This window comes from Phyllostomus discolor, chromosome 5, assembly GCF_004126475.2.
Source record: "Phyllostomus discolor isolate MPI-MPIP mPhyDis1 chromosome 5, mPhyDis1.pri.v3, whole genome shotgun sequence".
NCBI lineage: Eukaryota > Metazoa > Chordata > Mammalia > Chiroptera > Phyllostomidae > Phyllostomus > Phyllostomus discolor.
In genome coordinates, this window is record NC_040907.2 from 71,863,729 (window position 1) to 71,891,017 (window position 27,289).

At 37.2% G+C, this 27,289-nt stretch overlaps 1 protein-coding gene and 1 pseudogene across 4 annotated transcripts in view; both read left to right on the forward strand.

The window, feature by feature from the left end:
- FNBP1L (formin binding protein 1 like) overlaps positions 1-27,289 on the forward strand; it is a 107,184-nt gene that overhangs the window by 14,949 nt on the left and 64,946 nt on the right. The window lies entirely within an intron of this gene.
- LOC114497763 lies at positions 5,988-7,761 on the forward strand (annotated as a pseudogene).

Here is a 27,289-nt window from a genome sequence, read left to right on the forward strand (position 1 = left end):
CCTGTTTGTTGATTTTAGAGAGAGAGGAGGTCAGAGAGAGACAGAGAGAAACATCGATGTGAGAGAGAACATTGATTGACTGCCTCCTGTGCACCCCTAGTTGGGATTGTACCTGTAAATTAGGCATGTGCCCTGACTGTGAATTGAATCCTCACACTTTTGGTGTACAGAATGACACTCCAACCAACTGAACAACCCAGCCAGGCTAAGGTTTATTCTTTGTGCTGTGAAGTTCTGTATTTTTTGATGTGTATAATGTTATGCATCCACCATTCCAAGATCATATAGAATAGTTGAGTCTCTTAATCCTCTGTTGCCCATCTTATACCATTAGGATGGTTGTTATCAAAACAATAAAAAATAGCCCTGACTTATGTGGCTAAGTGGGTCTATTGTGGTCCTACAAAGTGAAAGTTCACAGATTGATTCCCAGTCAGAGCACATGCCTGGGTGTGAGCCAGGTCTCCTGTTGGGAGCATACAAGAGGCAACTGATCATTGTTTCTCTTGCCTATTGATGTTTTTCTCTCTTTCTCCCTCCCTTCCCCTCTCCAAAAATAAATAAGTAAAAAATGTAAAAAAAAAAAATAACAAGTATTTGATGAGGATGTGATGAAATTAGAACCATGTGCACTTTTGGTGGGAATGTAGGCTGATAAAAAAAACCCAATGGCAGTTCCACAAAAGTTAACCATAGAATTACCATATGATACAGCAATTCCAGTTCTGGGTATAAATATACCCAGAAGAATTGAAAGCAGGGTTTTGAAGAGATATTTGTACATCTCCCTCTTAACACTATTCACAGTAGCCAGAAAGTAGAAGCAATCCGAATATTCATCAGCTTATAAATGGATGATCAAAGTGGTATATAGATAAAATGAAATAATATTAAGCCTTAAAAATGTAGGAAGGAAATACTGGCATATGTTACAAAACATAGATAAACTTTACAGACATTACGTTAAATGAAATTAAGCTAGTCACAAAAAAACCAAATATTGTATGATTCCATTTACGGTACCTGCCGTAGTCAAATTTATAGAGACAAAAAGAATGGTGGTTGCTAGGTGGAGGGTAGGTTGGGAAATGAGTTAGTGATTGATGGGTATAGAGTTTAGTTTTGAGGATTAAAAAAATTCTGGTGATGGTTGATAGTTGCACAACAATATGAATGTACTTAATGTCCTTGAGTTGTACACTGAAAATGGTTAAGAATGTAAGTTTTGTGTAAATTATTTTACTGCAATAAAAATATTACTCCCCCTTGCCTGTACCTGCTCATCCTTTACCACCCAACCACTGATTTTTAAAAATAGACTTTTTAAAGAGCAGTTTTAGGTTCACAGCCAAATTGGGCAGAAGGTAGAGCTTTCCCCTATATCTTCTGCTTCTACATATGTATAGATTCCTCTATTACCACTATCTGCCACCAGTTATAATTGGTATACCTATGCTGACACATCATTATCATCCAAAGTCCATAGTTTACATTAGGGTTCACTCTTAGTGTTATACATTCTGAGTTTAGAAAAATGTATAATGACATATAGTCACCATAATAATATCATGCAGTTTTTCACTGCCCTAAGTATCTACTGTGTTCTACATATTTATTCCTTCCTTCCTAACTCCCCTGACCACTGTTTTTTTTTTTCTGTGACTTTCTTTGTTTTAGATGTTTTATTTATTTATTTTCAGAGAGAGGGGAAAGGGAGAGAGAAAGAGAGGGAGAGAAACATCAGTTGGTTGCCTCTGACGTACCCTTAAAGGGGAACCTGGCCCATAACCCAGGCATGTTCCCTGATAATGAGTTGAACTGGTGATCTCTTGGTTAGCAAGCCAGCGCTCAGTCCTCTGAGCCACACCAGCCATGACATCTGTGACTTTTTATTGCCCTAAAAAGAAAGCCAGTACCTATTAGGAGTCATACTTTATTTCCCCTTCTTCCTCAACATGAGTTTAAGAAACCACTAATCTTCCTCTAAAGATGTGCTTATTCTGGAATTTCATATAAATGGAATTGTACAATATGTGGTCATTTGTGACTGGCATTTTTCAATAAGTATAATGTTTTCAAGGTTCATCCATATTATAGCATGTATTCTTTATTTTTTGTACTGAATACTTCATTGTATGCATATGCAACATTTTATTAGCTCATTCATCAGTTGATAGACATTTGGGTTTATGTGATTGGCTGTTGTGAATAATACTGCTATGAACATTTGTGGGTAAGGTTTTGTGTGGACCTATATTTTTGTTTCTCTTGGGCATATACTTAAGAGTGCAATTGCTGGGTCATATGGTAACTGTATTTAACTGTTTGAGGAACTAACTCCCAAACTTTTCTGCATTTTATATTCTACCAGCAATATATGGTTCTGATTTCTTCACATCCTTGCCAGAACTTGGTATCATCTTACATTGATTATAGCCATCATAGCCGGTATAAAGTAGTACCTCATTGTGGTTTTTGATTTGCATGTACCTTATGACAAATGATGTTGAGCATTTTTTCATGAGCTTTTTGTGCATTTATATGTCTTTGGAGAAATGTCTTTTCACCTCAGTTAACTTTTAAAATATAAATAGTCTTAATTTCCTATGGTGGTATGTATTAGTAAAATTAAAAAATAAAAACCAACATTGATGGCAGTACTGTATAGACAAAAGGAGAAATGTAATTGTGATGCTAAGAAGATACTATATATTTAATATTTATCCTTGAACTTGTCAGCCACTGCTTCAAACTAAGAGATGCTTGATTTTGGAATTTTATTTGGTAAACTTAAAATTTAAATGTATTTGTTAGCTATGCTATCTTTTACTTTTGCTAGGAAACTTTTCAACAAACTGGCAGGCCACTTGGCATGCTTCCCTTAGGTCTATGATGGTAGCACTTTTGGTTGTCTAAATAAAAAGCTTCCTTTTGTTGCTAAAGGTAAGTAGTTTCAGCTTTGAAAGTCCAGGAAAGTTGAGGTTTAGGGGATATTTAAAAATAATGAAAGCTTTGTGCATAATTCATACATGACCTCTTGAATTCTGAATTTTATTGCAGGATTTAGTGCTTGTAACTATGATATTTTGGTTGTTCTTCAGTTTTATTCTAAGAAGAATAATGGTAATAATCTTTTAGTGATGCAAGATTACAGATGTTGCAGTAGTACTTATTTACTTATTTATTAGTATAGCTAGAATGTTAATTACATTAATTGAAGTTACATTTTTTCTTTTTTAGTAATTTGACTGTATTATCCAGGTTGAGAACTTAGTTCTTTTTTATCCATCCTAATTGTTTCTTGGTTAAGTTAAATGTTGATCATTCCTACATTCAGCCTGTGATAGTCCAGAGGTTATTGACATGTTTTGTAGATTTTTATGCCCTCCAATTCACAGGTGGCAAACACAAGGCCTGTGGGCTGAATCTGGCCCTCCACCTTGTTTTATCTGCCCGGCACCTTGTTTCTACCTGGCAGCAGCGCGAGCTCCCTGCCCTGCCTAGTTAAGGAGTAATTACATCTATGGAGTCCTAAAATTACATTCAGCCAGGCTGATGTGGCCCCCAGTGAAAAAGAGTTTGACACCTCTGCTCTAATTGGACAACAACTCCTCTTTTTCAGTCAGCTTTTGGTCATTTGTCCAATTTGGTCTGGAGATTCCTTCTGATTCATTAAATCTGGGCTGCTGGGTGGTCAGCCATTTGGAGTTTTATAGGACTTCACTGGTTACGGTGGTTCGTACCACCAGCTGAAAAACATTGCTGTTAATTAGCAGTCCTCAAATCAAGTGGATGATCATTAGAATCATCTCAGGAATTGAAAGGTAGTAAGAACAAAACAAGCTCCCAAGCCCTACTCTAACCTTCAGAATCAGAATCCCTGGGAATGAAGCCTAGGGATTTATATTTTTGAAAAAACAACCCCCAGATCATTCTGATAATACCAAGGTTTGAGAACCATTGTTGTACATGCTGTAAAATCTGTACTTACGTTAAGTCAGGATATTAGATAACCCCTTGTACAGTACTTGATAAGAGAATATGATACAGTTTTATCATATTCTCTTCCCATTCTATTCATTTGCTTTTGGTGGTACCCCTAGGAATATTCTAAAGATTATTGCATACTTAACTGTATTTGAGTCAGTGTATCTTACTCCTTCATAGAACAAGGATATAGATTCAGGTCATTTTGTATTGAGAGCTTTTAGCAAATTGTTTTTGTTGAGAAGCTAGCCATCGGTGTATGTGCAGAGGTTACCATATTTTGCCATGTATGATTTGTTTCTGTGTATAATGCACACCCACGTTTTTGACCCAAACTTTCAGGAAAAAAAATCTCTGATTTTTAATTCAATTGTTTATTTATTCATATTTAGAAACAAAACCGATTATCATATTCCAGGGCATTAGTTTGCATAGGGATATTGTTATTGCTTTCTAGAGGTACACTTTTAATGTATAAGCACAAATAAAAGAATTAAAAACATTTATATAGATACAGAATTAATACTACCCATGTGTAATGTTCACCCTTACTTTACCCTCAAAAAATTGGGCAAAAAGGTGCGCATCATATACGGCAAAATATGGTATTTTTTTGAAGGTACAATTGGTTAGTTTATCATAAGGACTTTGTTTAGAATATTGTTCACAGTATTATAGTGTGCTGTCTTTGAGGCTCATGGGAGAAAGTTCTCTTCAGCTTTTTTATTGTGTAGAAATTTTGCTGTGACTGTTTGCATTTCCCATTTTGAACTCGCTGTTAAATTTACAGGCAGATTTCTGGTTCCTGTTAGTAAGTATTTAGGATTTTTTGTCTGCATTTTTTACCAATTCATTCTTGGGTGGCATCTTATTTCTGTCTGTCATTTTCCTCATTCCTTTAAAATTATTTTATCTTACTGTGATATAGGTCATTTTAAAGAAAAGTATTACAGAGTATTATAAGTTAATAAGCAATTTTGAGGCATTTTATATAATTCTGGCCAAATGTCTTTTTGTAAGAGTTGAATTTGGAAAAGAGAGAAATTAAGAATTTTGGTATGTGCCAGGCACTCTGGTAAATGTTATTTTATTTTCATGCCACCTCAGCGAAGTGATGATAGTCCCATTTTATAGAAGATGAAACTAATAAGAAAGGTTAACTTTAATCACAGAAAACTAACTTGAACCCAGGTTTTTGTGACTCCAAAACCTTATTTTTTAAGTGTCTGTAATGCAGGGGTATCAAACTTATTTTCACCAGGGGCCACATGAGCCACAGCAAAAATAATTTTAGGACTGTATAAATGTAACTACTCCTTAACTGTTAAGGAATTGAAATTACATTCAGCCCTTTGAAAGCAACCTCGAGGCTGATGTGACCCCTGGTGAAAATGAGTTTGACACCCCTGCTCCAATTTACCCAACAGTTTCTTAAACCCTTCACTTGGGGCATTCATATATTCAGGAAAGTGCTGTTTTGTAGAAATTGTCACACTGATAATTTCTTTAGCTTGGCATGTCTTTGAATGAACATTGGACTAGTCAGCGCTCTGGCAGGAGACAGCACACTTAAAAGGGTTAAATGAGGAGAGTTTAATAAAGATATTATTTATAAAGGTGTGGGCCTGATCAGTGGAACTAAAGTGTACAGTGCATTACCCTGGAGCTAGTAACAGTTGGGAGCTGTTATTACTTAGGTCTTAATGAGCAAGGAGAAGGAATTGTTACCAGACCCCTAAGTGGAGCTGTAAGATAGAACTGCCTGATAGGATCTGTGGCCTTCAGTAGAGGAACTTAGGGAATTTGCAGTTACTTGGCAGGGAAAGAGTTGAAATAAAACCCTTGACCTCACTTTGATTCTGTTTGTGCCTCCCCTTGACCGAACCCAAGGAAAAGTTAGAGGGCAAGAGTACTCATTGATTCAGTCTACTGGGTCCAGAGAAATAATGAATGCAAGGCTGAGAGTGATTCTGGAAAGGGAAACAGTAAGGGATACAGACATGGTCCTGGCTCTAAAGGAGCATCCGGCTGGAAAAATAGGTATTGAGTAAATGTTATGAGTGCCAAGTACAGGGTGCTGTGGAAATGTGTAATAGATGTACCTTCTCTGAGGAATCAGAGGAGGCTTCTCTGTGGGATATTCTTCAAACATCTTGGTTATATTCAAAGAAGCAAAACAATAGATTTTTGGTCCCCTCTTCCAAAGATTGTTTTTTTAATTCTGGAGTGGTGGGTAGGAAATATGTTATTTTTTAATTCCTCACCCAAGGATTTGCTTATTGATTTTGGAGAGAGAGAGGAACATCAATATGAGAGAGAAAAATTGATCAGCTGTCTTCCGTATGCACCCTGACCGGGAAATGAACCTGCAAACTAGGTTTGTGCCGTGGCTGGGAATGGAACCCGAAACGTTTTGGTGTATGGAATGATGCTCCAACCAACTGAGCCACCCTGCCAGGGCAGGAAATATGGTTAAAAACAGAAATCTTACCCAGGTAATCCTGTCAATTTCTTAAGAGTTACCTCTTAGTATGCCTTGCTCTTAGCGTTTGAGAAGGGAGAGTGGCATGAGATGAAACTAGAAAGATGGTGGGTAGAGCCTTGTAGGCCATTTGTAAAGATTTTGGAATTTATTCTAATTCACTGGGGATTTTCCCCCCACAAGCTACCTTGCTAATGAAGAAATTCAACTTGGTAGTTGTATGTATTGAAGTGACTGATTTTTTTCTACCTGTTCTCTATCTAGCTACTCTACTGTTTTTTTTTTAATTTTTTGTAGTAGTTTTTCAGTTATTTTTCTTGAGTTTTCTAGGTATTGTAGGTATCAGATCTGTAAGCAGTGATAGTCTGTCTTCTCTTTTTGTAACGTTTATACCTCTAAATTCTTATTTAATTTTAGTGTATTCACTAGCACATTAAAATATCACCTGAGGCAGAGTGTTGCCCAAAGCTAAACACAACAAGAAAGTTTCCTTAACCAAAACTGCTAAAAAGCACTTGGAACTTAAAACAGAACCTGATAGAAGAGCTTCAGAAATGTGTGGAGATACACAAGTATTTACCTTTTCCTCTTCTCCATGGCGAACCTGAGGAACAGCAAGTTAAAAGACACTTGGAACACCTGGAAGCACAGCCAGATGTTCCTTGGCAAAAACAAAGTGATGAGGGTGGCTTTAGGTCAAAGCCTGTCTGATGAGAACAAAGACAGCCTGCATTAGGTCTGTAAGAAGTTGAAGGGTGAAGTAGGTCTCCTTTTCATGAATCACACTAAGGAGGAAGTGAATGAATGGTTCATGAGATAAACACAAGGAAATGGGCTATGCCCATGCTGGCAACAAAGTAACTTTCACTGTTAACCTCTACCTGGGTCCCCTGGATCCCCATGGAGCTACAGCTGAAGCATCTGGGCCTGTGTGCTGCCCTCGAGAAGTTGTGACCCTGCTGTCAGACTGTGAGGTGTGCAAGGAGGGTGATGTGCTAATTCCAGAGCAGCCCTGTGTCCTACAGCTTTTAGGATATTAGGTGGCTGAATCCAAGGTGACCATTAAGTGCATGTGGGATGCATGGTCTGGAAGGTTCCATCAGATGGGAGATGAGTTGCTAGAGAGCATGTCTGAGTCAGCAGAAGAACTGGAGGAAGAAGACAACTGTTGATGGGCATATGGGACTGAGGGCCTCTCAGCCCATCCAAGTCTCACCTTGACTACATGGGACTGCCACTGCCCTCATTGGGAGACCAGCTGTTTGGTTTGCTGTGGATAAAGACAAGGGAAGGAAACAGGGACCGACTGTTTTCCTGCAGTCTGCAGGGTGTCTCCCTGCAGCCAGCAAATAAAACAGCCCCCCCAAATCACATGACTGCCAATCAAACACCACTATTGCAATACTAATGCACAAATAGTATGTAACTTATTCATTGTTCCCGTAAAGCATTTATTCAGTTCTTAGTAGACTGTAAATTCTTGGTGCAAGATTTACTTTCAATTCTTTGTATTTCCCACATAGGCTAGTGTCATTTACTAGCTCCTAAACCTTGAGCCTTACTTTTCACGTTTGTAAAATAGTAGTAATTGTATTTCCCAGTAGGTGAGACAAAATGAAATGATATATAAAGCACTCAACTTGATATCTGGCACAGATGGCAGTTATCCATTCACTTATTTAATTCAGTAAATGATTGAGTGTTGCGCTAAGCACTAAGGATGTAACTTGAGCAAAAACAGGCATGGTAGAAAGGAGAGCTATTGATTAGTCACACAAAGGAGTAAAAGGAAGAAACAGAATTCTTTAAGATGATATTAACCTAAAACCTAACCCACCACTAGGTTCAGGGAGGGTCTCCCTGGAAAGGATGTTAATGGATCTGAAAAATGATTAGGAGTTAATAGGCAACAGGTGTGTGTGAGAATACAGAGGGTGAGTTTAGACAGTGAATATAGCATGTGCAAAGGCCCTCAAACATCAGCATGAGGCCCTTTTTCAAATGGGGGAAAAAAAAACCCTGCTGGTATGAATGAAATGAAAAAAATATAAAGACATATTGGTTGAGTTTGATGAGGCAGGCTGCCATTCACAGAGCACTCAACATCTCCATTTTACAGATGAGGAAACTGAGGTAGAGAGGTTAAGTGCTTTGTCCAACATGACACAGATAATATGTGGCAGAGTCTAGATTTCAGCCTAGGCAACCTGGCTCCAGAATCAGTACTCTTAATTGCACTGTATTGTCTGATGTGATCACTTTTGCATTTTGAAAAGATCATTCAAGCTACAAGGTGAAAAACAGGTTAGAGGACAACTAGAAAGGACATGAAAAGACCAGTTAAGAAACTACTGCAGTGTTCCAAGAAGGATAATTGTAACTTGGAGTAGAGTTAGGAAAGATGCAAAGAAGTAGATGGTTTACTATTATACAATAGGAGTGTATCCTGGGTGAATAAATGAAAAGTAAATGAATTAATAAGTCTGAAACGTGTATAAATATGACAATATTCTGTCTCACTGTCTAGTATTTATAAGCAACCACTGCTGAATTATCTGTTGGAATAAAGACTGAGGCAGCTTCCTGTCTGGGTAGCTCAGTTTGTTAGAGCATCTCCCAATATGCCAAGATTGTGGCTTTGCTCTCCAGTGGGGGCCACATATAAGAAGCAACAAATGAGTGGACCGTATATAAGTGGACCAACAAATCAATCAATCAATCTCTCTCTCTCCCCCTTCTTCTCTCAAATCCATTTTTAAATCATTAAAAAAAACTGTGAGGAAAATATAAACCCTTTTAGATTTATTTTATTACCATCCAAAATGTTTATCTTAAAATACATGATAGAACAAGATGTTAATCTACAAGATAATAGGTTGTGTATGTTTATTCTACAACCTTCCCTGGACATTTGATGCTATAAAGCTTTTCTAGTTCTTATTAGATCTTGAAATACTCTTTAACACAAAAATAAATCATAGTATAGAGCTATTATTGTTTTTCAGATACAGGAGTAGAGCAAAGGAAAATGCTCTAAATGTAAATATAAGTGAATGTAAAGGAAGATAGCATGCACTGTAGAATTGAGAATCATAGCCTTCTTGAGCAATGAAAGCAGATGAGCAGAGAAAAAATACTTTGGTCTACTTTGAAAACTCCATATTTCTATTTCAGACATCTTACTGTAACCATATCCTACATTAGTGCATTTTGTGGTTAAAATATTTTTATTGTAGAAAGCTAAAAGATGTAATAAGACATTAACGTGTTTTTAATATTCTACCTCTTGTTTCTTTAACCACTTTTAATGCTTTTTATAATTTTAAGTAGCACTGATAGACACAGACAACCTAATTATTTAATTGTGAGAAAGTTTATTTTTCAAAATGTCTAGAACACACACAAATTCACTTTGGTTCTAGAATTAGGAAACTATGAATTATGAGTCTTTTCAGTTAGGGGTAAGTGGGGAGGTGATTGTTGGGGGTTGTAAAAGGTAATCCAGGGTGAATATCAGGATGTTTTCCTTCTCACTTTTAACTTCTGGACAATTCAGGTGAGGCCAGACAGGATTAGTTTCCTTACTGGGTTGGAAGCTGTGATGGTTTAGAGCAGAGTTTTGAGGAGGGCTTGTGCACAGCAGGCTGACCTGTGACATTAAGTTAGAGCCTAAGTGGGGTGAGGAGTCTCCACTTAAGGGGATGGCATGCTCAGTGTGGGGGGTCAGAGGTCAGAGCATGAGTGAGGAAGATGAATATGTGGGTGGGTAGGGAGAGTGTCAGCTATAACCCATTGCAGTATATTGAAGTCCTAGTGGAATGATGAAGGCATCCATGCAGGAGAGCAGACAAGGCTGAGGGTGGTGGAGCCCTGGTGGAGTGAGGGGAAGAATCCATGTAACTGGGTGAGCATAGTGGCATCAGTCCAATGCAGAGTGGTAGAGTAGTGGGCAGTACCACCATTCTAAAACATGGTGTTATGACTAAGTACAGCCAAGGAGGTACCTAGACGGGGACTAGTAGCAGCAGCAGCAATGGGAGATTGGTTGCATATTGGGAATCATTTAAATGAGTAAATAAATATATTAAGGAGAAAGGGAGTCAGATTTCTCACTTTGGAGAAAGGAATGCAAATGTTAGATTAGAATTGGAGATATAGGTGTGAACTGATGGTTTTCAATATATTTATAGTGAAATAAAGAGGAAATGTATAAGTCTTCCCTCCCTCACGCCCTTCCTATCAAGTCTGTGTATGTACATGCACTCTTTATATATGTTCATTGAGAAGGGCTTGGAGTAGTGATAATACCAGTAGCAATGAGTGTACCTAGTATCGAGATTTTGGCTTCTGAATATTTTCTTGCACTAAAAGTAACTAGAGTTTCTTGAAGACCATAGCTGATTCCAGGGCTGGGGCAAGAAAAGATCAGATGAGCCCGAAATGTCTTGTGCCAGAAAGTGTGGAAGTACTCAAGGATGAGGACATGTGAGAAGCAGATACCAGCTTAGAGGGACTCCCACTGGCCAAATGTGGGACAATTTCAGCATAAAAATAAATAATGATTATTATTTATAAGTGATAATGAGTGATAATCCATGGAATAAAATAGAAATCCTTGAGTCTGTACTGTCAAACAATCCTTGAGTGTTTGATAAGGAAAAGATGTAGGGGTGTCCAACTTTTCGGTGTGTCTGGGCCACACATTGAATACATTGTAACATGTGTTCACAAAAAAAATCGTAATATTTTAAGTAAATTTACGATTTTGTGTTTGGCCACATTCATAGCCATCCTCAGCTGCATGTGGCCTGGGGCCTCAGAGTGGACACCCCTCAGAGCTTCATTCATAGTTATCACAAAGGGGAAATAATACCTTTACACTGGAGAGGCCTGCCAATTACCGTCTTAATCAAGTGATCAGTTAGCATCAGCAGTAATGGGACTAATTGATGTCACGTGCCACCTGATTGGATGCAGTGAGAACACTGCATTTCCTGCCATAGATGCTGGAAATCATGGATCTGAATCATGGGGAAAGATGAGAGAAACTCAAATTGATGGTCATTTTACAAAATAACTGGCTTATCTTCAAACTGTCAAAAGTCATAAAAGATAAGGAAAGACTGAGAAGCTGTTACAAATTGAAGGAGACTAAAGAAACATAATAATTGTAATATATCATTCTAGACCTGTTTCTGTTGTAAAGGACATTGTTGGAACATTGAGAAAACTTGAATGGGGTCTGAGAATTGGATGATATTATTGTATTATGTTAACTTACTGATTTTGATGGTTGTGTTTTTATTATGTAGGAGAATATCTTTGTAGAAAATACACACTAGACCATTTGTGGGTGAGAAAAAAAGGAAATGAGAAGTATGAAAAGTAGAAACACCCAGTATACAGAAACAATTCTCTGGAGAAATTTGCTAAAAAGGGAGTCAGAAAAAGGGGCTGGATGGGGACATGGAGTAAGAGACTTTCTTAGTTTTGTCTTTTTTTGTTTTTAACATCAATGATGTTACAGGATGTCTGTTTATGAATGAAAAAGCTCTAGAGGAAAGGGAAAACTATAATGCAGGAGAGGGTATAATTTCAGAAGCAATGTACTTAAGAGACAGCATGGGATCAGTGCACATATGAAGAATTGATCTTAGGAGCAGGGAGTAATGGTATAGAAGGCAGAGTACATATAGGTTGATAGTTTAGTGATGTGAAGATGTATATCATTCATTATCTATCAATTGCTTCAGTTTTACCTGTGAAAATAAAGTCTAAATTAACAGCTGAGAATGAGAGGAAAGGAAAGGAAAGATGGAAGTGGCAAAATAGTCATTGTGAAGAGTAGGAGAGTGAACCAGCCAGGAAAACGTTAATACGATCGAAACGTTAATAGGATTGAGGTTTGTGGTCAAAAATTTAAAAGTAACACTGTTCAGCATGGATGGCTGTTTTTCTCCAACCACCTGTAGCTAACTGGATTATGGGCAAATAGAAGTAGAAAGCTGGATTTAACTGGGGCTGGGATTTTATCAGAAGTACAGCAAAGAGAGCAGGGCAAAGGAGTTGAGGATGCTTGCAAGGAAGTGATTATTATAGATTAAATGAGACACTCAACAGTGACCTCTCACATTTGATGTTATATCAGAAACGGAGACTTATTTCTTATTGGCTTATTTTTATTTAAAGATTTATATATTTATTTATTTTCAGAGAGAGGGGAAGGGAGGGAGAAAGAGGGAGAGAAACATCAACTTGTGGTTGCCTCTCATGCACCCCTCCACTGGAGACCCGCCCAGCAACTCAGGCATGCAACCCAGGCATGTGCCCAGACTGGGAACCAAACTGGCAACCCTCTGGTTCTCAGGCCAGCGCTCAATCCATGGAGTCACACTAGCCAGGGCAGCTTATTTTTATTTCTAAGACTTTTATGATCAGAAGTAACTAGCTCCCTGGTGGCAACTAAGTAATCAGACTTCCTACCTACAAAGGGCTAACTGTATTAAGATTACTTTTATTCAGTACATTAAAGAATGCCTGGGAAACCAGAGGTTTTTTTCCCTTTTAATAAGCTGAGTGAATTTTAAAGATATTACTGGCTTTATTCAGTGATTCTTGAATCAGGCAACATCCAATCTAGCAGATGGAAAGGAGCTCCAGTGAGCTGTACGAAGTGAGACTTTCATAGGCAGAAGGGAGCAGGAACAAACAAATTGTTACACAAAAAGGTGATTGTTATTGCAGGGTTACTTTCTTTCAGGGGATGGCTAGGATCTTTAAGGCCTAACTAGTTACCTAACTAGTGCTAATCAGTAAATTTTAGATTGACTGGTTTAAGATTCCATTTCTGGGAGAGCTGAAAGTCTTAGTTTGGTGATGTGGGGCTTAGTGGAAGTGACTCCATTTTGGGTCTTTTGTCTTGTTTTTAACACCTCCCAACCCCATACACTTAATCTGAGGCAGAAACCTCAGATTATGTAATACATCCCGGTAAATGTTACTGGGATATATTATAGTTTTAAAGCCATTAAATTAATTCTCAGATTCTATTTCCTTGTACCAAAAATGTTCATCATGGAGATCCAGAGTCTCCCTTAGTAGTGTTTCTCAGCATTCAGTGCTTATTTCTAATTGCAAGTTTGGGCAGCTGTCTTTTCCTCTTTAGCATGTTATCCAGAATCTCATCAACCCCATTTTCCATTCTTTAAAGTTTATCTTAAAATGCTCTTGGCTTCATCTTGATTATGTATGTGTCTTTTAAACATATAAGGGCTCATAAAGGCCACACCCTGCTTCTCCTACCTTCTCTTTCCACTCAGGTCAGTTCTTTAGAGCATTCTTGTTCACTTAAGTAGTTTTCAAATAATTTCTGGGCTCCCAGTCTCTGCATTACCAATGGAACTTTCAGAAGAAGTGTAATCCAGGGTTTCTTAACACTGGCTGTATTGACATTTGGGCAGGAAATTCTTTGTTGAGACAGATGGGGAGATGACCTGTGCATTTTAAGAGGATTAGCAGCATCTAATCTGTAATCTGTATCTGTAATTTTAAGGATAGTCATCCTTCTAAAAAATTTATTTCATGGATGACAACACAAAACTCCTTTGAAAAGTTATAAGTCAAAAGGTTCTCAGGTAAAGAGCAGTCAAGGCCCTGCATTTTTGGCATATCCAGTAAGAACATGTATAGATAGATGTTCAGGGCCATGGCAGCTAGCTTTTCCCACTAGGTACTAGTAGCAGTCCCCCTGCTCTCCTCCCTGTTGTAACATCCAGAAATGTCTCTAGATATTGCCAAATGTCCCTTGGGTGGGAAGGGGTCAAAATTAACCCTGGTTCAAAACCATATAATAGACCACTTGTTTCTTAACTAGTAAAGGTTGTGTATCTATTTTGAAGTCTTGTATATATCTACCTGTATATAAACAGACTTATCTTACTTTAAATCTTCATAAAAAGTTGGAGATAAGCTTAATTTTTTGTAAACTTGAAATCATTTTAAGTGACCTGAATGAATATACCTCTAGTATATAGCAGGCCCTTGATAGATTTTTACAAAGTTAAAGTGGCTAAAGATAGCTTATTCTCAAGGAGATCTGCTAGTGAGTGAATTCCTTCTTAAAACAATGAACTGATCTATTTAGTTTTTATAATAAAAATATGTGTTTCTTCAAAGAAAGTGCATACATGTATGTATATGACTGAGCAATAATACTTAACTACCTGGAATGCATCTTTTCTATGATCACTAGAAAGCCACAAGAGTGTTTAGCATCCAATATTAACTGGTATTTATTATCAGTGGATAGAGTTACTATTATATTTTCTTTACTTAATTTTTATAGCTTTTATATTAAACCTTGATATTAGCAAGAACAAAACTAGGAAAATCTAACTTGATTTGCTTATAATTTTAAAACTTTGTCTATTTGAATTTTTATTTTTAAAAAGATTTTATTTATTTATTTTTAGAGAGGGGGCAGGGAGGGAGAAAGAGAGGGAGAGAAACATTGATTGGTTGCCTCTTGTACACACCTTGACTGGGGAACAAACCTGCAACCCAGGCATATGCCCTGACTGAGAGTCAAACCAGCGACTTTTAAACTTTTCAGGACAATACCCAACTATCTGAGCCACACAAGTCTGGCCTTGACTATGTGAATTCACATGCTAGTCTGTAAAGAGAAACTATTCTGTTTTTATAGGAACATTACATTTTTAAAAAATCTGGTATTTATTAATATATAACCACAAAATTAAAATCACTGAATGATCTAATCTATAATCTACATATGTAATTTCAAGGAAGGACAAGCATTCCTCAAAAATGTATATCATGGTTGACAACACAAAGCTCCTTTGAAAAGTTAAAAGTCAAAAGGTTCTCAGATAAAGAGCAGTTGAGGCCCTGCATTTTTCACATATCACTAAGAACATGTACAGAGATGTTCAGGGCCATGGCAGCTTGCTTTTCCCACTGTTAATCTTATCTGGTAGCATGTTTAAATTGAATTAAGAGTTGGGGCACACACTACCTTAACAAAATATTTTAAAGTGTTTAAAATAAGAGCAGGATTTTTGATGTATTGAATGTTTGATATAGCTTGCTTGTTATATATCATTGTATATGTGCTATCTTCATGAAAATTTTAAAAATTCAGTTAAAAAAGTTGAAAGCTTCAGTAAAGCTGTAGTAAATACTTTATTGTTCCAAATTAGTAAAAAGTAACTGACTTATTGAATACTTACCATATATGTTTTACATATACATATTCATGTATTTTAATAAGAACTCTCCTCATGTACATATTATTATTATTTCCTACTTTATGGATGAGGAAAGTGAGACACACAGATTAAGTAGTCTGGGCAAGTTCTAAGAAGAGCCAGTAAGGGTGGGATTGGGATTCAGACACAGATAGTCTGGCTCCAGGATCTGAGCTCTAGAGTATTCTGGTATTCTGTCTCCTATAGTTATAGCTGGTGGTAAATACTCAGTCTTTGATTAACCTTCATCTGCCAGCAAGGTCTCTCAAAATGAACAGGTGTAAACTGAAAGAAAAAAAAAATACATTAATATATAAATCAACTGGAAATCATTTGGACAGTAAATCTGCTATTGAAAACTTAACATCATCTGTATCCTAGAATCAAATGTTAGGGACTTAAAAAAAATCATACACAATACTATTCTCTTCTGCAGATCTTAATGACAAAGAAAGAGATGTGTATTTTGTTTTGAATTTTTTTCAACAAGGAAAAGGCTTCTGTGCTGAAATCATGAGTGTGACATTAAACCTATGTTTAACTGTGTACATTTATTTCCCAGAATTTTAAAACGTTTGCAAAGAGAAGAAAAATACATTTTAAAAAAACATTTTGAAGTAAAAAATCGACTTTATTCAACACACTTGTTGAGCATTTACTATGCATAATTCCTGTGTCAAGCACTTTCTTAGCTTATTCTTACAGATGTTTAAAACCACAGGGCTTTAAATAAATTAAATTTTCCAAACTTATGTTATGATAGTTACTCTTAGCAACACTGTAAATGCCATGGTGGTCCCAGGTGAAAATCTAGGTTTTTGTCTTAGTGTTTTTGAACTGGTTATTTTACCTGTGTTTAGTATTTTAATCCCCCTGGGGGATACTGGGAGAACTGTGGCCTTACTGTTTTCCTGTTTTCTGCCAGCACTCTAGATCTTGACATACTGCTGCTTTAGTACATCTGCCAAATAAACAGATACCTGAACCCCAACCACTGCTCCACTTGATTTCCCAAAAGGACTTCTACCTGGCACCCCTCCCCCGCCCCTTGGACTAGATTTAATGTTAGTGTTACTAGGAACTGCCTAAATCATACTTAATGTTTATGTATACTATGGATCATTGTCCCTACTTAACTGTACATCAAAATTCGTGGACATCTCACCCCAGAGATTGATTTGATGTGCCTGGAATTAAGCCCAGGATTCATTGTTTTTAATTATTTTTATTTTATTTATTTTGTTGAATTTGTTGGGGTGACACTGGTTAACAAAACTATACAAGTTTCAGGTGCACGGTCCTACAGCATATCATCTGTACGTTGTATTGTACACCACCCCAACTCAAATTTCTCTCCATCATCATTTATCTCTCATATCTTCTTCACCCCCCATTTCCCTCAAGCAATCACCACACTGTTGTCCCTGGTCCATGAGACTTTTTTTGCTCAATCCCTCCACCTTCTCTCTAATCAGCCCCCCTTCCATAATAGCTGTTAGCCAGCTCTCTATGAGTCTGTCTCTATTTTGCTTGTTAGTTCATTTTGTTCATTAGATTCCATATATGAGTGAAATCATGTGGTACTTATCTTTCTCTAACTGGCTTATTTCACTTAGCACAACGCTCTCCAGGTCCATTCATACTATCACAAAAGGTAAGATTTTCTTCTTTTTTTATGACTGAGGGGTGCTCCATTGTGTAAATGCACCACAGCTTTTTTTATCCACTCATGTACTGATGGACACTTGGGCTGCTTCCACATCTTGGCTATTGTAAATAATGCTGCTGTGAACATAAAAGTGCACACATATACTTCCTAATTAGTGTTTCAAGTTTCTTCAGATAAATTCCCAGAAATGAAATCACTGGGTCATAAGGCAGTTTGATTTTTAATATTTTGAGATAACTTATACAGCTTCCCACAGTGGTTGCACCACAGGTGTGAGACGATATTTCATTGTAGTTTTGATTTGTGTTTCTCTGATGATTAATTATGTTGAGCATATTTTTATGTCTTGGCTATCTATATGTGCTTTTTGGAAAAGTGTCTCTTCAGGTCCCTTGCCCATTTTTTAATTGCATTGTTTGTTTTTTGGTGTTGAGTTTTATAAGTTCTTTTGAAATTTTTAAAAAAGATTTTTTATTTATGTTTAGACAGAGGGGAGGGAAGGGAGGGAGAAAGACAGGGAGAGAAACATCAGTGTGTGGTTACTTCTTGTGTGCCCCCTACTGGGGACCTGGCCTGCAACCCAGACATGTGCCCTGACTGGCAATCAAACTGGCAGCCCTTTGGTTCACACGCTGGTGCTTAGTCCACTGAGCCGCACCAGCCAGGTCTATAAGTTCTTTATAAATTTTAGATATTGACCTCTTATCTGATGTATTGGCAAATATGTTCTCCCATTCAGTGGGTTGTCGTTTCATTTTGTTGATGGTTTCCTGTGCAAAAACTTTTTAGTTTTATGTAGTGCCATTTGTTTACTTTTTTCTTTTGTTTCTCTTGCCTGAGGAGAAATATAAGACAAAAAATATTGCTACATGAAATGTTCTTGATTTTACTGCATGTTTTCTTCTTGGGTTTTTTTGGTTTTGAGTTTCACATTTAAGTCTTTAATCCATTTTGAGTTTATTCTTGTGTATGGTCTGGTTTCTTTTTTTTTTTTTTCATGTATCTGTTCAATATTTCCAACACCATTTATTGAATAGACTATCTTTACCCTATTGTATATCCTTGCCTCTTTTGTCAAATATTAATTGACCATAAAGGTGTGGGTTTATTTCTGGCCTCTCTATTCTATTCTGTTGATCTGTATGTCTGTTTTTATGCCAGTACCAAGCTGTTTTGATTACTATGGCCATGAAGTATAGTTTGATATTTGGTAGTGTAATTCCTCCAATTCTTCTTCCTCAAGATTGCTGTGGCTATTGGGGTTCTTTTGTTGGTTCCATAGAAATTTTTGAAATGTTTGTTCTAGTTCTGTGAAATATGTCATTGATATCTTGATAGGAATTATATTGGACATATAGATTGCTTGGGGTAGTATGGATATTTTGATGATGTTAATTCGTCCTATCTATCAACACAGTACATGCTTCCACTTATTTGTATCTTCTTCATTTTCTTTCTTCAGTGTTTTATAATTTTCTGAGCACATGTCTTTTATATCCTTGGTTAAATTTATTCCTAGCTATTTTATATTTTTCAAAGCAGTTGTGAATGGGATCGCTTTCTCATCCATTTCTGATAGTTCACTATTGGTGTGTGGAAATGCAGCTGATTTTTGGACATTTATTTTGTATCCTGCTACTTTACTGAATTCATTGATCAGCTGTATTAGTTATTTGGTGGAATCTTTAGAATTCTCTTTATACAGTAGCATGTCACCTGCAAAAAATGACAGTTTTTCTTCTTCCTTTCCAATTTGAATGCCTTTTATTTCTTTTTTTTTGTCTGGTTGCTTCCAGTACCATGTTGAATAAAAGTGGTGAAAGTGGACTTCCCTGTCTGTTCCTGACTTTAGGGGAAATACTGGTAGTTTTGTCCACTGAGTAGGATGTTGGCTATGGGTTTGTCATATATGGCCTTCGTTACATTGAGGTATGTTCCATCTATTCCTGCTTTGCTAAGGGTTTTTATCATAAACAGGTACTGGATTTTATCAGATGCCTTTTCTGCATCTTTTGCTATGATCATGTATTTTTATCCTTCACTTTATTTATGTAGTATATCACATTTATTGATTTGCAGATTTTGTACCAACGTTGCATCCCCAGAATGAATTCTTACTTGACCATGGTGTATTATCTTTTAAATGTATTGCTAGATCTGGTTTGCTAATATTTTGTTCATGATTTTAGCATCTATGTTCATCAGGGATATTGGCCAATAATTTTCTTTCTTTGTAGTGTATTTTGTGGCTTTGGAATTAGGATAGTGCTGGCCTCCTACAATGAACTTGGGAGTCTTCCCTCCTCTTGCATTTTTGGAACAGTTTGAGAAGAATAGGTGTTAGTTCTTTTTTGAATGTTTGGTAAAATTCACCTGTGAAACGATCTGGTCTAGGACTTTGGTTTGTTGGGACTTGATTATTGCTTCAGTCTCACTAGTTGTAATCTGTCTATTCAGATTCTCTGATTCTTCCTAATTCAGTTTTGGAAAATTGTATGTTTCTAGAAATTTGTCCATTTCTTCTCAAATGTTCAATTTGTGGGCATATAGTTTATAATGTTTTACAATCTTTTATATTTTTTTGGTGTCAGTTGTTACTTTTCTTCCATTTATGATCTTATTTATTTGGGTCTTTTCTCTTTTTCTTGATGGGTTTGATTAATTTTGTCAATTTTGTTTATCTTTTCAAAGACCCAGCTCTTGGTTTCATTGATCTTTTGTATTTTTTGACTTATTTTGTTTATTTTCTGATTTTTATTATTTCTTTCCTTCTACTCACTCCAGGCTTTACTGTTCTTTTTGTAGTTCTTTTACGTATAAAGTTAGATTGTTTAGTTGAGCTTTTTTTGTTTCTCGAGATAGGCCTGTAATGCTATGAATTTTCCTTCTTAACGTTCTTTTGTTGTGTCCCATACATTTGGGTTATTTTGTTCTCATTTTCTTTTTTTTAAATTTTATGTATTTATTTTTAGAGAGAGGGGAAGGGAAGGAGAAAGAGAGGGAGGGAATCATCAATGTGTGGTTGCCTGTCACACACTCCCCACTGGGGACCTGGCCCGCAGCCCAGGCTGGGAATCCCTGGCTAGGAATTGAACCAGCGACTCTTTGGTTTGCAGCTTTCCACTCAGTCTACTGAGCCACATGAGCCAGGGATCTAATTTTCATTTGTTTCAAGGTATGTTTTGATTTCTTCCTTGATATAATTGTTAACCTATTCATTGCTTAGTAACATGTTATTTAGCTTCCATGTCTTTGAGTGTTTTTCAGTTTTTTTCTTGTGATTGATTTTTAGTTTTAAGCCATTGTCTTTGGAGAAGATGCTTGATATGATTTCAGTCTTCTTAAATTTATTGAGACTTGTTATGTGTTTTAACATGTGGTCTGACCTAGAAAATGTTCCATGTGCACTTGAAAAGAGTATATTCTTGCTGTGGGTTTGAAATGCTCTGAAGATATTAGTTAAATTCATCTGATCTAGTGTGTCATTTAAGGCCACCATTTCTTTGTGATTTTCTGTCTGGAAGATGTACATTGATGTCAGTGGGGTTTTAAAATCCCTGACTATGCCTGTATTTTGTTGATCTCTCCCATTATGTCCATCAAGATTTGCTTTACATGTTTAGGTGCTTCTGTGTTGGTTGCATAAATGTTTACAAGAGTTATATTCTCTTATTGGATTACTCCCTTTATCATTATGTGTAGTGTCCTTCTTTGTCTGTTACTGTAGCTTTTGTTTTAAAGTCTGTTTTGTCAGATACATGGGGAGAGGGAGCCAAAAGCAGAATTATCTTCTGGAGGGCAGGCCCTTATAGTACAGGCTTCCCCCCACTAGGTGAGTTTTCTAGGAACCTGCCTGTATTAGTGTACCAGCTGGTGGTAGTGTGAGAATCTTTGAGTGCCTTTGCCCATTTCATGATGGGTGATTTTATCAGCACACCTCCCTACACCATGCTGAGTATTCAGCAGTTTTTGACCAAAAACCGTATCGCCCCTGTCCCCCCCTACCCCATTCAGCCAACCTTGCTTTGAGTACTTTTTTTTATTGTTTTCCTGGATGAAAAAAGTCCTCAAAGGGAAACATTTTGCTAATGAGGAAGAGGTGAAACAAAACACAGCAGAAGCACTAAAGGTCATCAAAATACAGTTCACAAAGCATCAAAAACAGTTCAAAACTGTTTTGAGCAGTGGAAAAAAGTCTTGGTAGGCGTATTGCATCAAGTGCAGAATACTTCGAAGGTTACTGAAGTTTAAACATGTGTACTTATAAGTACTTATTCTTATAAGTACACAGTTTTTTATAACTAAATTTTGGGGTTTTTGGGTCTTCCCTCCCCACTGTAAGTATTGCTATCCCAGCATTTTTTCCCCTTTCCATTTGCAGGAAATATCTTTTCCCCTCCTTCTTGTATTTTTAGTCTGTGCGTATCTTTTGTTCTGAGATGGGCCTCTCGCAGACAGCATACCTAGGGTTCTTGTTTTTTTATCCATTCAGCTACCCTATATCTTTTGATTGGAGCATTTAAGCTCCAATCACATTTAAAGTGATTATTGATAGGTGTGTATTTATTGCCATTTTATTCTTTTAACTATATTTCTCTGTTGTTTTTCTCCTCCTCCTCTTCCTCCTCTACTTCCTCCTCCTCTTTTTTAAAGCAGGACCTGTAATATTTCTTGTAATACTAATTTGATGGTATCAAACTCCATTAGATTTTGCTTCTCTGGGAAGCTTTTTATTTCTCCAGTTTTAAATGATAGCCTTGCTGGGTAAAGTAGTCTTGGTTTTAGGTCCCTGCTTTTCATCACTCTGAATATTTCATGCCAATCCCTTCTGTTTTGAAATGTTTCTGTTGAGCAATCAGCTGACAGTCCTATGGGATCTCCATTGTATGATAGGTAACTAACTCTTTCTCTTGCAACTCTTAAGATTGTCTCTGTCTTTAACCTTTGCCATTTTAATTATGGTGTTTCTTGGTGTAGGCCTCTTTGGGTCCGTCTTTCTTGGGACTCTGTTCTTTCTGAACTAGTGTGTCTTTTTCCTTCACCAGGTTAGGAAAGTATTCTGTCATTATTTCTTCAAATAGGTTCTCGATTCTTTGCTCTCTTTTCCTTCTGGTATGTTTATGATACAGGTACTGTATACTTCATGTTGTCCAAAATCTCTCTTACACTATCCTCATTTTTAGAAATTCTTTTTTCTTTTTGTTTCTCTGATTGGGTATTTTATTCTCTCTTGTCTAGCATCGCTTATTTCATCTTCTACTTCATCTAGCCCATTGTTACTCTGTTTAGTGTATTCTTCATTTCAGATATTGTATTCTTCATTTCTGCCTGGTCCTTTTTTAATAGATTTTATATCCTTTATTATGCTGTTGAGCATCCTTATAACCATTGCTTTGAACTCTGTATCTGATAAATTGCCTGCATCCATTTCATTTAACTCTTTCTGGAGATATCTCCTTTTTTCATTTGGGGCCTATTTTCTTGTCTCCTCATTTTGGCTGTCTCTGTGACTCCCAGTTTTTGTGAGGTGGCCTTAGGTAGTAGGTGTCTTGTGGGTCCCATGGTTGCCTGAGTGGGGTGTTTCAGGAATGTTCCTTCTGTGGGTTATTTGGGCTCTCCTTTTGTAATTGAATCTTGATTTCTATTGATCCTTTCATGCATGGGATCAACCCTCAGGCTGACCAACTCTGAGGCTCAACCTTGACCATGGTGTGCAAGCTGCTGTGTATTTGCTGACTACATGAAATGGAATTGCCTCAGAAGGGTTTTGAACCTGCCAGGGTATCTCTGTGCTGCTTGTGAAACTTATGGATAATGCTCTGATGTTGTCTGAAGTTCACACTAGATGTGTTCATTCTGGACCTCTTCTGCAGGCCAATGTAAGATGCTGCCTGTGACTGCCTCTCAGCAACCTGTTTGGAGCAACAAGTGATTCACAATTTGTTGCTGCCTCTGCTAGGCCTAGATGCTTGTGGGAAGGACCAGGCTACATACCAAGGCCAGTTTTTAGCAGCACCAGGCCTGGGGGCAGGTCAGCAAAAGTTTCATGGCACCTTCAGGTCTATCTCCACCTGCTTCCACCTGCCAGTTGGCTGTTAGGCTCAGTAACTGAAAGATCCTCTGGTTGTACTCCTTAGTAGGGTGTAAACTCCAAAGGGTTGGGCAAGAGGAATCCAGAAGTTGGGGCTATTGCTTTCCCACTGACTGATGCTACATGGAGAGTTGTGTTCCACCCAAGAAAGATGGCATATGTAGTATGGAACAGTGATTTAGCTCAGGTATTCTGGCAGCTATTCCTTCAGCTTGCTTCCCGGAGCCACATACCCCAGACTCGCTGCTTTCCACAGCCAGATGTTATGTGGGCACCACTTTCTAGCTCTGCTGCTGTAGGCTGGGGACCCTGGGTTGGGGTTTAGACCCTATGCTTCAGTGGTGAGCCCCCTGCAGCTGAGTTATTCCTTCAGAACCTTGGCTGCTGTTGCCCCTGGGAGCAGGGGCAGCCCTTTTCTTGTCTCCAAAGTGACTTCTTTTGTAAATCCTTGGTTGTAAGACTTACCTTCAGCTAGTCTTCATTTGGTTATTCAGGATGATCTGTAATTTAGTTGTAATTCCAGTTTGCTTTTGAGAAGAGGTAAATGTAGCTTCTAACCTGTTCTGCTACTACCTTGGATTATAGGATCATTGTTTTTAAAGCTCCTTAGGTGTTTTTCTAATCTTAATCACTGTTTGGGAATCTTTCATTTGGACTGTTGAGTCTCAAATGCAGGTTCCACAAATACTGCATGAAATGAGAAAAATAAATAATACATGGTGATTTAAAAAAATTTTTTTATCCTTGCTGAGGATATTTTTTCACTGTTTTTAGAGAGACTGGAAGGGAGGGAGAGAAACATTGATCTGTTGCCTTGTGTACTGGGATCATGTGTGCCCAGACTGGGGATTGAACCCACAAGCTTTCAGTTATGGACTGACACTGCAGCCAACTTAGCCACACTGGCCAGGGCTATGGTGATTTTTTAAAAATAAGCTACTGTTCATACTAATTGAAAGGACTGTCTTAGATTGTCCTAGATATTATCTTCTCTTGGGGGCGGGGATTGTATTAAATTGCTTGTTTTGTAAAATGATGGTGAGTGGAGGCATTAATTTATGTATTTTATTTTTTTAAAGTAAAGAGATTATAACAAACAAAAGGTTGACAATTTTTGGTCAATACCCAGAATTTAATATGAAATTGAACTGGTTCGTGAAATTCAAAAGTCCTGGAACTCCTTGCCGCAGACTGCTTAACTGCCAGGTCAAGTGACAAACCAGGGCAGTTTTCTCAGAGCCCAGTTTTACTTGGCTCTTCACTCTTCTTGTTTTCCATAACAGATAGCCTCATACTATGTCCCATACGTTATAACTTGGACACTTGGTAAGTGTCTCTATTGCAAGGGCATTCAAGCGGAGAGCCCCATGTTAAAAAAATTAGTGTGTATAGGTTATTAATTTGTTACTGATAATAATGAGACATTTAGATTGTAAGTCAAATAAAGGAATTTATAGTAATTTAAAAAAGCAGCAGAAATGCAATCAACTATATTCATAGAAAAGTGAGAGACTCAACACTTTCCATAGGTTTAACATCAAGAACTACAGCATTATGTTAGGGCCCATATCCATGCTGAGATTTAGTGCAACTTTCAGTTTTTATTTGAGCAATTTTATGAAACATGTACTTTCCAAGCCAGGTGGACACAAAAATTACACAGAATTTAGCCATTCAGAAATTCTTGGGGAGTTCTGAGATTTAATATATCCATTTCCAAAAATTCCAGAAATCCTATTTCTTATGGAAAGTTTAATTTTGGCTGAGGTTTTCTTTGATTCATACAGTCACATCGATGGGAAAGACACTCAGTGATTCAGATACATCCTGAATCATTCATCAAAATTTGTAACTCCTCTGTGTTTCTTTATTTTCCCTCCAAAGCACTGCTCTTCTTCCCAGTTAATGATTTTACTGAACTCAGGACAGGTCACAAGGTGAAATGAAGAAACATGTAGTAGCCACTTGCCTCATGCATTTACCAACCTAAGTCTAATACCTTGGAAAAATTCACAGTGCCTTTGTCTTTTTCCTGCAGCATCAAATGGAAAGACTCCTAATTCTGTACCTCTGAAATTGCTTAATCTCTGAGGACCCATTTCTTGTTGTATATGATAAAGATAATACTACTGACTTTATAGGGTGGTGGTTGAAGACTAAATGATAATGCAATATAAAGTTCGTCCACACTTTATATTTTCTTACTGATAACCTTGGGGTCCTACAAGTTGGGTCTCTAGGGGATCTTTTAATTTTGAAGCTTCCTAATTTAAGGGAGCAGCTTATTAAATCTCTTCAACAAGTTTCCACATAATAAAGTTTCCAGAGTATATTTCTAGTTAGCCCAAGTGGAAACAATGGTTAACATAGAATTGTGAAGAAAAATTCATAATCCTCAAATGTATGATGTTATCAATCTTCTGTTACCATAGAAACCCTCCAGATAAATGCTGCAGTGGAAGTGCATAACCAATAAGCAGCTGAAAACCTCCCCCCCCCATTGTAAGCATCTCTTTGTATTGTAGAATATAGTTCTTAATTTCTGTTTAAGCAGTTAGATAGGCCCCAGGTCCATGTGTGTTCATTCTTCTTCTTTTTGGGGGGCTTAAAATCTCAGACATTCTTTTGTTGGATACTACTCCCCGAATGCTTTAGTGAAAGTGTACGCCAAACCTAAGGTTTATTACCACTACCAGCCTATCAATAGTCATTTGATATTAAAATCATCAGAAAGGAAAATAGTATTGATGCTTAAAATATTTAAGAGTGTTTAAGAGGAAAAATTAAGGAAACTAATGGCCCATTAATTGTGGGATGAAAGAACAGTAGTCAAAATTTTTAACCAGTTTATTGAGTCACACTTATAAGCCCATAAATTAATTTTATTACTGTGCTAAAATGAAGACATAGTAAAAATCAAGAGAAACTGAGGTTCAAAACACTTCTGAGCTGGGAATACAACAAAAATAACAGTGGTATCTAATTATAATACTTTTTTTTAGCACCTTACTGTATTTTTTTTGCCAGCTATGAATAAATGGTTTAATTTGGTGTAATTGTTAGTAATTTTCCTCAATCTCTTTTGGGAATACACAGGTAAATACATCGAAAAAAGCAAAAAAAAAAAAAAAGGCAAAATGTTGCTCTATATGTTAAATTTCAGTCTATTTTATTTAATATAAATCTACCAGAAAAACACATTACTAACCTGAATATTTTTGTTTGCCTTATTTCCATTTCTTGTTAGCTGCTAAATTTCCTCCATGTATGTACTTTTCTCCTAGTATATCTCTTTTTTTTAAGGTTTTATTTATTTATTTTTAGAGAGGGGAGGGAGGGAGGGAGGGAGGGAGGGGGAGAGAGGGAGAGAGAGAGAGAGAGAGAGAGAGAGAGAGAGAGAAACACACATGAATGTGCAGTTGCTGGGGGTTATGGCCTGCAACCCAGGCATGTGCCCTGACTGGGAATCGAACCTGCGACACTTTGGTTTGCAGCCTGCGCTCAATCCACTGAGCTACGCCAGCCAGGGCTTCTAGTATATCTTTAAAAAAATATTTTATTTATCTATCTTTAGAGAGAGGGAAAGAGAAGAAGAGAAACATCAGTGTATGGTTGCCTCTCTTGCACCCCCTATTGGGGATCTGGTCCACAACCCAGGTGTGCAGCCTGACTGGGAATCCAACCCCGTGACCCTTTGCTTCTCAGGCTAGCACTCAGTCCACTGAACCATACCAGCTAGGGCAGAAGTTCTTTTTAAAAAGTCTGAAATTGTGTATTCATTCAGAATACTATGC